Genomic DNA, 11,548 nt, shown 5'->3' with positions numbered 1-11,548 from the left:
AACTCCCTTAGGCTCTCTTCAGCCTTAGTGCTGATTGTGCCAAGAAATCAGGTAACCGGCTGTCTAAATGGGCTAATTTACCTCCATAATTTTGCACCTGCAGTTGATTGTTGGTGCAAAATCAGAGGCTGGGTTGCGACCCTCTGAAAACCAGGCCCTTATATTTCATATTTAATAACCGGTTGAACTGGAAACCATTCTAGAAGGTCATATACAAGGCTGAAAAAGTTAACGCCAACATTTTCAAAAGGTGCCACTAACTTAGGGTGCCCAAGCTGAGACCCCCCTAGGGCCTAATTTTCATTAGTGCTGCATGCCCACAGCTCCAGTTGAAGTCAGTAGGGCCTGCGAAAGTTGAATCCTCTCAAGATGGGCACCAAAAGACTGAAGCACCCCAAATCAGTCGCCTTAATGACCGGTCCCTGTCATATAGCGAGAGCAGTGGGTTTAATCCTACTCCCATGGATGTAATGTTACCGGGATCGGAGTCTATCCGCTCAATCCTGTAAAGACTAACGCAAGCACATGCTTAACGCTGTGCACTGAGGGAAGCCCTGTTGAAGTCAATGGGACTAGTCACAGAGCATAACATTGAGCAAGTGAGTAAGTCTTTGCAGGACCAGGTCCCTTGTATGCAATCCCGTTTTTGGAGGAAAGGTAGCATTTTAGTTCTTATAGAAAATTTCCCTGTGAGACAGTGCAGAAAACCAAAGCAGCCCAAGGAGGCAACGTGTCCATAAAATTCAGGGACTTACTGACTAGCTGGGGTAACAGTTGGACTGTTTGCCTCCTATTTCTCTCTAGCTGATAAGTTCTTCCCTGTTTCTGAAGGCAGGGTCAGTGTCTGTCCTAGAACAGAGTGTGAGAAAAAAGGAATCCATGGCAGAACTAAAGACGGAACAGCAAATATCTTTCAATATGATCCATGGTGGAAAAGAGGAGTGGTGACAAAATCAATGTAAATTTCATGTGTACTGTTATTAAAATGGATTTTTTTAAATGGTCACCCTTTTTTGCTTAGTGTGGGGAAACTTTTGGGAGGGGGGAGCCTATACAGGAAGGATGGGCTCCACCTAAACCAAAGTGGATCCAGACTGCTGGCACTTAACATTAAAAAGGTTGCAGAGCAGTTTTTAAACTTAGAGATGGGGGAAAGCCGATTGCTGCAGAGGCGCACGTGGATCGGACAGAGACTTCTCTTAGAGGAGAGTCTATTGAGAGAGATTCTCTAGGTTTTAGTCAGGAGGAGAGGATGGAAGAGGATAAAGTGTGGGCCAGATCAGATGAGAAACATTCACATAAAGAATTTGACACATCAGAAAAGGGCAGACAAATAAAAAGTGACAAGTTTTTAAAGTGTTTGTACACAAATGCTAGAAGTCTAAATAATAAGATGGGTGAACTAGAGTGCCTTGTGTTAAAGGAGGATATTGACATAATAGGCATCACAGAAACCTGGTGGAATGAGGACAATCAATGGGACACAATCATTCTGGGGTACAAAATATATCAGAAGGACAGAACAGGTCATGCGGGGGGAAAGGGGGGGGTGGAGTGTCACTATATGTGAAAGAAAACGTACAATCAAATGAAATAAAAATCTTAAATGAATCCACATGTTCCATAGAATCTCTCTGGATAGTAATTCCATGCTCTAATAAGAATATAACAGTAGGGATCTATTATCGACCACCTGACCAGGACAGTGATAGTGACGATGCAATGCTAAGGGAGATTAGAGAGGCTATTAAAATAAAAAATTCAATAATAGTGGGGGATTTCAATTATCCCCATATTGACTGGGTACATGTCACCTCAGGACAAAATGCAGAGACAAAATTAAATGACTGCTTCTTGGAGCAGCTGGTACAGGAACCCACAAGAGAGGGGCAACTCTCGATCTAGTCCTGAGTGGAGCGCAGGATCTGGTCCAAGAGGTAACTATAACTGGGCCACTTGGAAATAGTGACCATAATATAATAACATTTAACATTCCTGTGGTGGGAAGAACACTTCAACAGCCCAACACTGTGGCATTTAATTTCAGAAAGGGGAACTATGCAAATATGAGGAGGTTAGTTAAACAGAAATTAAAAGGTACAGAGACTAGAGTAAAATCCCTGCAAGCTGCATGGACACTTTTCAAAGACACCATAAATAGAGGCTCAACTTAACTCTATACCCCAAATTACAAAACACAGTAAAAGAACTAAAAAGGAGCCACCGTGGCTTAACAACCATGTAAAAGAAGCAGTGAGAGATGAAAAGGCATCTTTTAAAAAGTGGAAGTGAAATCCTAGTGACTAAATAGAAAGGAGCATAAACACTGCCAAATTAAATGTAAAAATGTAACAAGAAAAGCCAAAAAGGAGACTGAAAAACAGCTAGCCAAAAACTCGAAATGTTTTTTTAAGTACATCAGAAGCAGGAAGCCTGCTAAACAACCAGTGGGGCCCCTGGACGATCGTGATAGAAAAGGAGCACTTAAAGATAATAACAGGTTTCAGAGTAACAGCCGTGTTAGTCTGTATTTGCAAAAAGAAAAGGAGGACTTGTGGCACCTTAGAGACTAACCAATTTATTTGAGCATAAGCTTTCGTGAGCTACAGCTCACTTCATCGGATGCATTCAGTGTGTGGGGGGGAGGGAGGGGGGTTAAATAAACGATTCAGTGAAACTAACACAAAGTCGTGAAACATTCTGGTGTCTCCAAATCTGCATTTTTTTGTATGCATCCTCCCCCCCGCCTCAAAAAAGAGTTTTCTTTGGAAGATTTTGCCCAGCTCCACGGTTTACACGTCTCCACAGCAGTTAGTTTGGGATAAAAGACCTCACTCTACCTCTGTGAAGCTCTGGGAGTTTGCACCAAACTCTATTTCCCCCGTGCTTATGTGCGGGATGGGCAGCTGACCCCAGGTGATATGGATGGGGTGGGGGATGTGTTGCCTGATCCATAGATTATGTATTAATTATATTGCTTACTTAAGAATTCCTAGTTAACACTCTGAGGTTTGATAGGTCTTGGCCCAAGATCAGGCCCGGTATTATTAAAATTACTGTTCAAGTGGGAAGCCCAAGATGCACGGGTGCAACACACTCACATAGGAAAACCCTGCTGTATGCATAGTCGTTTGTTATTTCAGTTAGCAAAGTCACCAACACTCTAACCCTGCGAGGCAGACAGAGCTAATACAGCGTGTACCTTTGAACAGCCATATACTCACAGCATCCCTGGCAGAACAACCTGAAACGTTCGCCATCACCATCGCCCGTGGCTGTCAAGTACCTCCATCTCTGCCTTTCCCCCAGGCACACAGGCAGGGATACAACATCTGTGATGTGTTATGCTGATGACACCATTAGGTCTAATGACTATTTAGTTGGGGTTTCAGCCCCTTTCCTTATTTGGATTGCCTCACCCTATTAATGTTCGGGTGCACTTACCCCATAGGGTAATATATTCATGAGCTCTGCTTACCATATATGTCAATTCATTGCCATGGCACTCTTGTGGTCAGAAAGCTGTGGATTTTCCTGTCCTAAAATAGCCAAAACCTGGTATCAGTTCAGTATTCTTGTGATACCTGATCTATACTTCCCCCTTCAACACATGTTTCCCAGTTCCCCAAAACTCAGGGTGATTGGCGGGCCATTTAGCTGTGCCAAAATTTATAGGCCTCAAAGCCTTATGCTAACTGCTTAAGCCAATATCTGACAGGATACCCAGACCTGCAGGTTCATTGCGATACTTCCTTCACTTAGGCCTGTGCATTATCTATCGGTACAGCTTTGCTCCAACACCCATGAGGTTTGTGCTCTGTCTGATTCTCTCTTTCCGCAGGGCAGCCCAGCATATGTTGGTGTTCTGGGCCCGCTTCCCCCACAATGTGGGGTCCAAATGCAAGCTGCAGTTTGGGGAGCTGCTGGCACTATGATAGCATTGGAGGAGCAGCTGGGAGGCAGGGTAGTGACTGACCGGCTCTGCACAGAGTTGTCTACGCCCTTGGCAGATCCCTCTCCGATCTGTAGAGTTTGGAGGGTTGAACCCATTGCCACTTGTGCAGGGGAGCAAACCCTGCCGCTCACCTCTGCAGGAGGAAGAATGAATACTGGGTGTCCAGTCTCTTGCGCAAACCAGTCTCACACAGGGAAGAGAGGGCTCTTGTGAATGAAAAGTGCAGGAGCTCATCTGATCTGCTCTGTAGCAGCTAACAGTGGTGGAGAAAAACTGGCCTATTCAAAGGTTTCAGCGTAGCAGCCGTGTTAGTCTGTATCCGCAAAAAGAGAAGGAGGACTTGTGGCACCTTAGAGACGAACCCATTTATTTGAGCATAAGCTTTCGGGAGCTACAGAACATGTATGGTAACACCCATTTTTTCATGTGCTGTGTGTATATAAATCTCCTCACTGTATTTTCCACTGAATGCATCCGATGAAGTGAGCTGTAGCTCACGAAAGCTTATGCTCAGATAAATTGGTTAGTCTCTAAGGTGCCGCAAGTCCTCCTTTTCTTTTGGCCTATTCAAAGAGCATCAGCAGAGATCCAGCAAGAACAATACAGAACGTTTGGTCCAGCCGTATTCTCACTAGAAGTAAAGGTGGGATGTATGAAGACTCCTACGGATCACATGCTAACTAGTCATTTGGAAGCACAGAAGGTGTCTGAGTTTGAAGTGCCAATATCCACTTGAGAAGGGCCCAGAGCATCAGCAGAGAGCAGAGACAAGATCCAGCAAAAACAGTACAGGCTGCACCCGGTTCCCCATCTTGCATTCTTTTCTAGGAATGCCCCCAATTACTGTATGGAGGGGCAAAGTGCACAGAGGGCTTTTCCCAAAGCTCAGTAACTACACACTGACCAGATGCAATGAAGAGCCATAAGTCAGAGACATGGCTGCTTAAGAAACACTTGATTTTATTGTTTTAATGCATCCCTTGTTATGGCTCAGTGAAATGCATCCCTGGTTATGGCTCAGTAATTAGATAACTATATCATGACCTAAAGCCACTGAGGGTGCTCTCCTTATCTTGTGTTTGTAACTTTGTACCTTGCTGGGGCAGCTGTGGGGGTGGAGTTTCTTTTGACTGGTTTGAATTGGAATGCTTGAGCTCGGGAAAGATTCTCTTGCTCCCTTGGATAGTTGAATGTAGCTTTTCCGTAACATGAAATTTTGATGTCTCCCAGCAACTTGCTGACAGACTCAAATATAACTGCCCCGACACAACCATTTGAAAAATACAGTCGGGCAACTCAGTGAATAAAGATTTCAGTGTTATTACTCAATTAATAAGCTGTTTCTACACAGACAAAGAACATCAGCATCTCAGGAGCTGGTTATTCCAAGAATGGGCTGGATCTGCTCTCCTCTGGCTTTCCATACGTGCAGTAACCCGGACTGACAGGCATGGCTCTGACTTTCAAGAAGTTCGACCTTGTCCTATTATGTAATGTATTCCGACTACATCTGTGCTCTTAGCATTCTGGGGATTTGTACTTGGTAATCCAACGGCCAGTGCTGGCCAAGGCCGTAGGTGTTAGCTAAGAACTGAAAAACTCATAGCTGGAAATCAGACCAGCTCACCTGCATGTTAGCTTTGTTCAAAGTAGGTATTAGTCTTTCTTTAGCAGTTAGACTGTATGAAATGCTTGTGAGGTGCTGCCTGCATTAATCTCTCATATAATGTCTGTATTCCAGGCTACACGGTAAAACACAGGTTTGTTTTATAATGGTAAGCGTGCCTGCCCTGACTTGTGAACTCAGACAGGAAGAGTAGCTCCCCCCGCCCTTCCAGAAGGACTATTAAAATTAAGTGGGCCATTGTAGGACAAAAGCTTTGTTGATTGCCCCATCCACCCATGGAGAAATACATGCAGGAGGCCTCGTCCCATTGGTTGGAATGCTGGAGGAGGGAAATAAAAACAGCTGACTGGAAGATTTTTCATCTCTTTGCTGTTTGGGTTCTCACAAGGGCTGAAGCTCATGGTATGTTTACACTTACACCAGTGCCCAGATCCAGGCTAGAATTAACCCAGGCATGAGGCTTGCAAAGCACCAGATCTACCAGGAGATAGTACCAGAAAACAGCTTCAACTTCCCCTTCCCCAGGCAGCCCTGTAGGGACAAAATACCTCCCCTCCCCACCCCCAATGCATGGCAATATGATTCAGCTCACTTTCTCCACTGCTTGGACTGGTCAGGAGTGCTGATTGCAACCAAACTCCTCCTCTTTCCCCCCTCAGTGACAGAAACCCCAACGGAGGGTGATGACAACAACGCCTGCTCTTCCGAGGTGGGGAATCTCACGAGAGAGGCAGAAGCCTGGGGTTACGGAGCAGTATAATTTGCATCATCTTGTACCAACTTCTGCACCTGGCCTGGTCTGTACCGGAGAGCTGGTTGGAAAAATGGGACCAGAAGAATTACCAGAGAAAACTGCAGTCTGGCAAAATTGAAATGTTTTGCAGGAAGGTGTCAATTTGGCCATTTTTGGTGGGAAAAAGGCTAAACGAGTCATTCTAACTTTCTCGGTTCACTTAATCAAAGTGATAAAGTTGAAAAGAAACACTTTTACCTTATCGAATTGACAGGTGTTGATGTTATTTAATTCCATGTAGACTCCAAATATTAATGTTAATATATTTGGATATATACATTAAAATATAATATTTATATGAACATCAAAACAAAATGAATCACCATCACTTTGAAATGGCACTTTCTTACCTTATTAAAGCGACAGTTTTATCTTACTGAAACAAAATATTCTGATGGTCCTGAAGTAAAGTTTTGGGATTTTCCATCTCACGGGAAATTTAGAAACCTCGACCTTTTCATTCCAGTTCAGAACAATTTTTTTTTAAATGTTGGCATCTGCCTTGGAACAGAGATTTTGGTTTCTGACAAGCTCCCATACACTGAGATTGTGCCACCACTCCTGACATGCAGCCACTCCTGGGGTGAAACGTAGGCTAAAGGCCCACAACAATTTAGACCAGGGCAGGGACAGTCTTTGCTCTGTGTTTGTACAGCACCTGGCCCAATGGGATCCTGATCTTGGATGTGCTCCCAGCATACAAATAAATAATAACAGGACACAAGAGTTAAATCTGTTACCCTGGGGGGGAAAAAAAAATGCCATGGACCCTTTCATGTTGTCACATGGTCTCAAGTCTGATTCCAGCATCAGGAACGAGGGTCTGCAGCGAGGCCTGGGCTCAGCTAACTGGCTGCCGCTGAAACCCCCAGCTCGTTGAGTGGTGTTGCCAGGCGCTGCACTGGAGTAGCCATGTGCCTGCCTTATTCCCACCCATGCTCCAGCCCTGTTCCTGCCTTGCTCCAGTCCCCTCTCGCTCTGTTCCCCTGCTTGCTGCCTGACTCGGGCTCTGACCACTAGGCCTGACCATCCCTGCTCTTGTCCATGACACAATGGCAGCCCAGTGTGCACGAGGACCGACTGGCCTGCCAATGACTGAAGCCTCCAGGACGCTCTGGCATGGTTCCCCGCAATGTGCTGCCGAAGACTTACTCTGATTGGCCAGTGAAATGGACAAACTCATGGCTAGAGGGGAACTAGCTTCAGGACAGGTGCTCGGGCTGGAAACAGGCTAGCTCTAGTTTGGTAGTCGGTATCCTCCAGCTGATGCGATGCTTAAGATTTATTCAAGAAGCCTCACCGTAGGTAGGGCCTTGCATGTCCTCCCAGAGCATCTTTCGTGCTGGAGGCCGGGGCACAGCTCCTATCCTTGGTCACAAAGGTTCTTAAGGCAGAAAGTGCCCCCTGAGCCAGCTGCACCAGCTGCTACTGGGGTAGTTTAAGGCTGCCACACACCCCCCCCAACCCCCCAGCAGCAGCGCAGGTCTCAGGCCACCACACGCCCCCCCACCCCCCTCCGTTCCCCAGGAGCAGCGGGGGTCTCGGGCTGCCCTGCCCACTTTAGCAGCAGCAGAGGTCCCAGGCCGCATGCCACCTGCCCCCTCCCAGCAGCAGCGGGGGGTCCCAGGCTGCATGCTGTCCCCACGCAGAGCACCACGGTGCCCCAGGATGCTCCCCCTCGCGCACCCACGGTGTTCCCGGCCCCCACCCCCGCCTCAGAGTACCCGCAGCACCCTCGGTATGATGCTGGCAGGCCAGATGTCAGCTCATGCCCAGGCTGCAGGCATTAGCTAAGAACTTGACACCCTCGTTGCTGGAGACCAGGTCACCTGTATGTGAGTTTTGTTCGAAATAGATATTAGTCTTATCAGAATGTATTCAGTGTTTAGACTCTATGAAACGCTTGTAAGTTGCTGCTTGCATTAATTGCACTTGCTGTGTCTGTATTCCAGGCTACAAGAAAATATGTAAGTTTTGCTTTATAACTTTGAAAATGATATGCCCTGAATTTATGAACTCAGGCACAGGAATCATCCCCACCCATCCAGAAGGACTATCACAATCAGATGGGCCATCAAGGATCACTGCAATACAGAGGAATGGTTAACGGCCCTATCTGCACCTGGGAAATATTACATGCAAGGAAGTTTGTCCTGTGGGCTTGGAAACTGAATGAAGGAAATAAAACAGCCACAGGAAAAATTTCCATCTTTTTGGCTCTTTGAACGTTGAAGGGTCAGAGATTCTAAACTGAAGCCAGAGATCCCCAGGTGCTGTTTCCTGGGTCCACCCTGAAAGACCCTTTGAATTGACAGATCACTACAACTCTGTTACTCTTAGGATGTAGCTGGTGACTCATGGGTGTGTATACGTTTGGTTGCTTTAATCGCTAAATAACTCTCATTTATTTTTCCTAGTTAATAAACCTTTATGGTTTATTGCAGGATTGGCTACAGGCATTGTCTTTGGTGTAAGATCTAGGGTACCAATTGATCTGGGGTCAGTGACTGGTCTCTTGGGACTGGAAACAATCTGAATGTGGTGTGATCTTTGGTGTAAGTGACCATTTATCACTAAGTTCGGTTTGTCTGGGTGGCAAGATAGAGTAAAGAGTCTAAGGGGACTGTCTGTGACTCCACGGTGAGACTGGTTTAGTGATCCAGGAGTTCACATTTCTTACTGGCTTGCCGAAATCTAATTATAGATCACACCACCAGCTTGGGGAGTCTGCCATGTTTCTGACTGTAGAACTGTGTTTAGCCTGCCCTGATTGAGGGGTTCCCCCTAAACTGAAGCTCATTTGCTAAGCAGAGAGAAGGAATGACAAATCCCAGTGAAGAAGCGATTGGGTGAGGCCAGGTGTTTATACATGGTGGGATAGACGCTGCCTAAGGAGCCCTAGATACCATTTGACCTGCCCCTCTGCATCATTTAAAGATAGAGCTGACTGGAGAAACCCCCTAGCCATCGAACCCAGCCCTTGTTGCTGCTGACCTCACCGGACACAAGGGTCACACCGTCGTTATCCTAATCCAGCCCATAAAAGCCTTACCTCTATGCTGAAGATGTCGCACGTCAGGTTGAGAGGTCAGAGCAGAGTGCAGGTTGGACAGAAGGGCTCTTCCATCTCCTCACCAGCTGGCGCCCAGAGGTAAATGCTGTGTGGCCTGTTTTGCTGGACCGGTTGGTAGCTCAGGACAGGGAGCACTGGTGCATAGTGCAGAGAGGTGTGGTGTGGCCATCTGTTTCTGTGCCTGGACTGGGGACGTGCTGGGAATTTCCTGGTAAAGATTCTCACTTAAAAGATTCCTGTGACTTTGGACTTCGTTAATATTCATAGTGGGCATGGTGGCTGCACCATCGTGCTGGTTGAGAAGCGGTTGCTGTTTAGAGAGATTATTCCACATCTTGGAAAGATGAAGTATTTGGAAATTGACCAGGTTTGCACTAACATAGGGAGGGAGGGGGGTGATGGTGGGAGGAGAGAGCAAAGAGGTCTCGCTCCACCAAATGCAAATGTCAAGGAACATTTTCTATTTTATTCTATTTGCTTAGTGTCTTCATTGATGCAATCTGGGTATTTAAAGGATTAAAATGTATACAGAAGTAAAGTGCCAGGACACAGGATTGATTTGGGTACTTTTGGAGAGATTTTTCTGATTGTGAACCATAATTAGGTGTGAATGCAGGATACAATTTGCGGAAGTGCCTCAGTCACTTAGGTAGAGAGACAGAGATACAATTTTCAGCAATGCCTAAGAGATCTGTGCTAGTGTTTATCACAGGATTTGGGCACCTTCCATGTAAAATGGATTGGCAATAATCTCTCTCTTTTAGGTACTTATTACCGTAGGATCTGAGAACCCCTCTCATTGCTGTATTAAATGTGATGCACTACAGCTATGCCACTGGAACATTTCAAGGTTACGTCTACACTACAGATTACTCATAATTTATGGTGCTCAGGGGTGTGAATAATCCACATCTGTGAGCAGCCTAAATTATACCAGCCTCAGTGCTGGTGTAGATAGTTCTATGCTGGTGGGAAAGCTTCTCCTGCCAATATAGCTACCGCCTCTCATGGAGGCAGGAGTTAAGTTGATGCAAACACTCTCCCCCGTCGATTTAGAGCTGCATTGGTGCAGCTGCGCCGCTGTAAATGATCTAGTGTAGACGTAACCTAGGTGTGGACAAAGCCATCGTAAAATGATCCTTGAGACCCCTAGTTTAATTAGTCCATTTTACATTTAAAGTAAAGAGCTGGATTATACGAGAAAATGAGATCAAACCAGCTACGTCACTCAGGGGTGTGAAAGATCCCCACCCCTGAGTGACAGGTAAAATGACCTAAATCTGTGTGTAGACAGCACCATGTTGATGGAAGAATTCTACACTGTGCATCTGGAGCATTTTAAGTGTAGCTAGAGCCCAAGTGAGTGCGCACTTGTGAAGGGTGGCCATTTCTTGTGGTCGAGAGATGTGGAGTTTTTCTTAAAGCGCCAGCTCATGGGATCCTGATATTATGTGGTGGTGTTCGCGTGCTGTGATGTGAGAATCTCAGCTTTCGCTTAAAGAAAAGAAAAGACGTTTCGAGCCCTCGCCTTTGCAGAAAAAAGCTTTAAAATGTAGTTTGTAAAGTTTCCCTTTGACCCCCCCAGTGTTCTTCTGCAGATGGGGAGCCAACCCCTTTGCTTAGGTTTTGTACATCTTGACCTTCGACTTGGAACAGATAAGATGGGTAGGAGCTGCTCCAAACTTGGAATGTCCAACTTGTGTGAAATCTCATTTTGAAATTTCATTTAGCTCTGATTTGGAATGTAGTGGGGCACCTGCCCCACTTCAGCAGAACAGGGGTTAACAGCAGCCGGGGAGAGGGCTGTAGCTGGGATAAAAGGAGTGAGAGCAGCTGAGGGAGTAGCTGACCACAAGTGTGCCCAGCTCAATCAGGGCCCAGCTGGCCCTGATAAGAGGGCTGGGGGGCCAGGAGCTGAAGGAGTCTCATTCTAGCCCTAGAGTGGGAAGGGCTAGCTGCCTGGGAGCAAGGTACCTGAAGCGGAGCAGTGCTGGGGAAGGGCAAAGGGAGCTGGGGAGCTCCAGCCTGGTAAACCCCCAGGCTGCAGACCTTGTTGAAGGCCAAAAGGTACTGGGGCTGCAGAGGGGCAGCCCAGGGATA

Source organism: Eretmochelys imbricata, chromosome 4, assembly GCF_965152235.1.
Source record: "Eretmochelys imbricata isolate rEreImb1 chromosome 4, rEreImb1.hap1, whole genome shotgun sequence".
Taxonomy (NCBI): domain Eukaryota; kingdom Metazoa; phylum Chordata; order Testudines; family Cheloniidae; genus Eretmochelys; species Eretmochelys imbricata.
This window is presented reverse-complemented; position numbering follows the sequence as displayed.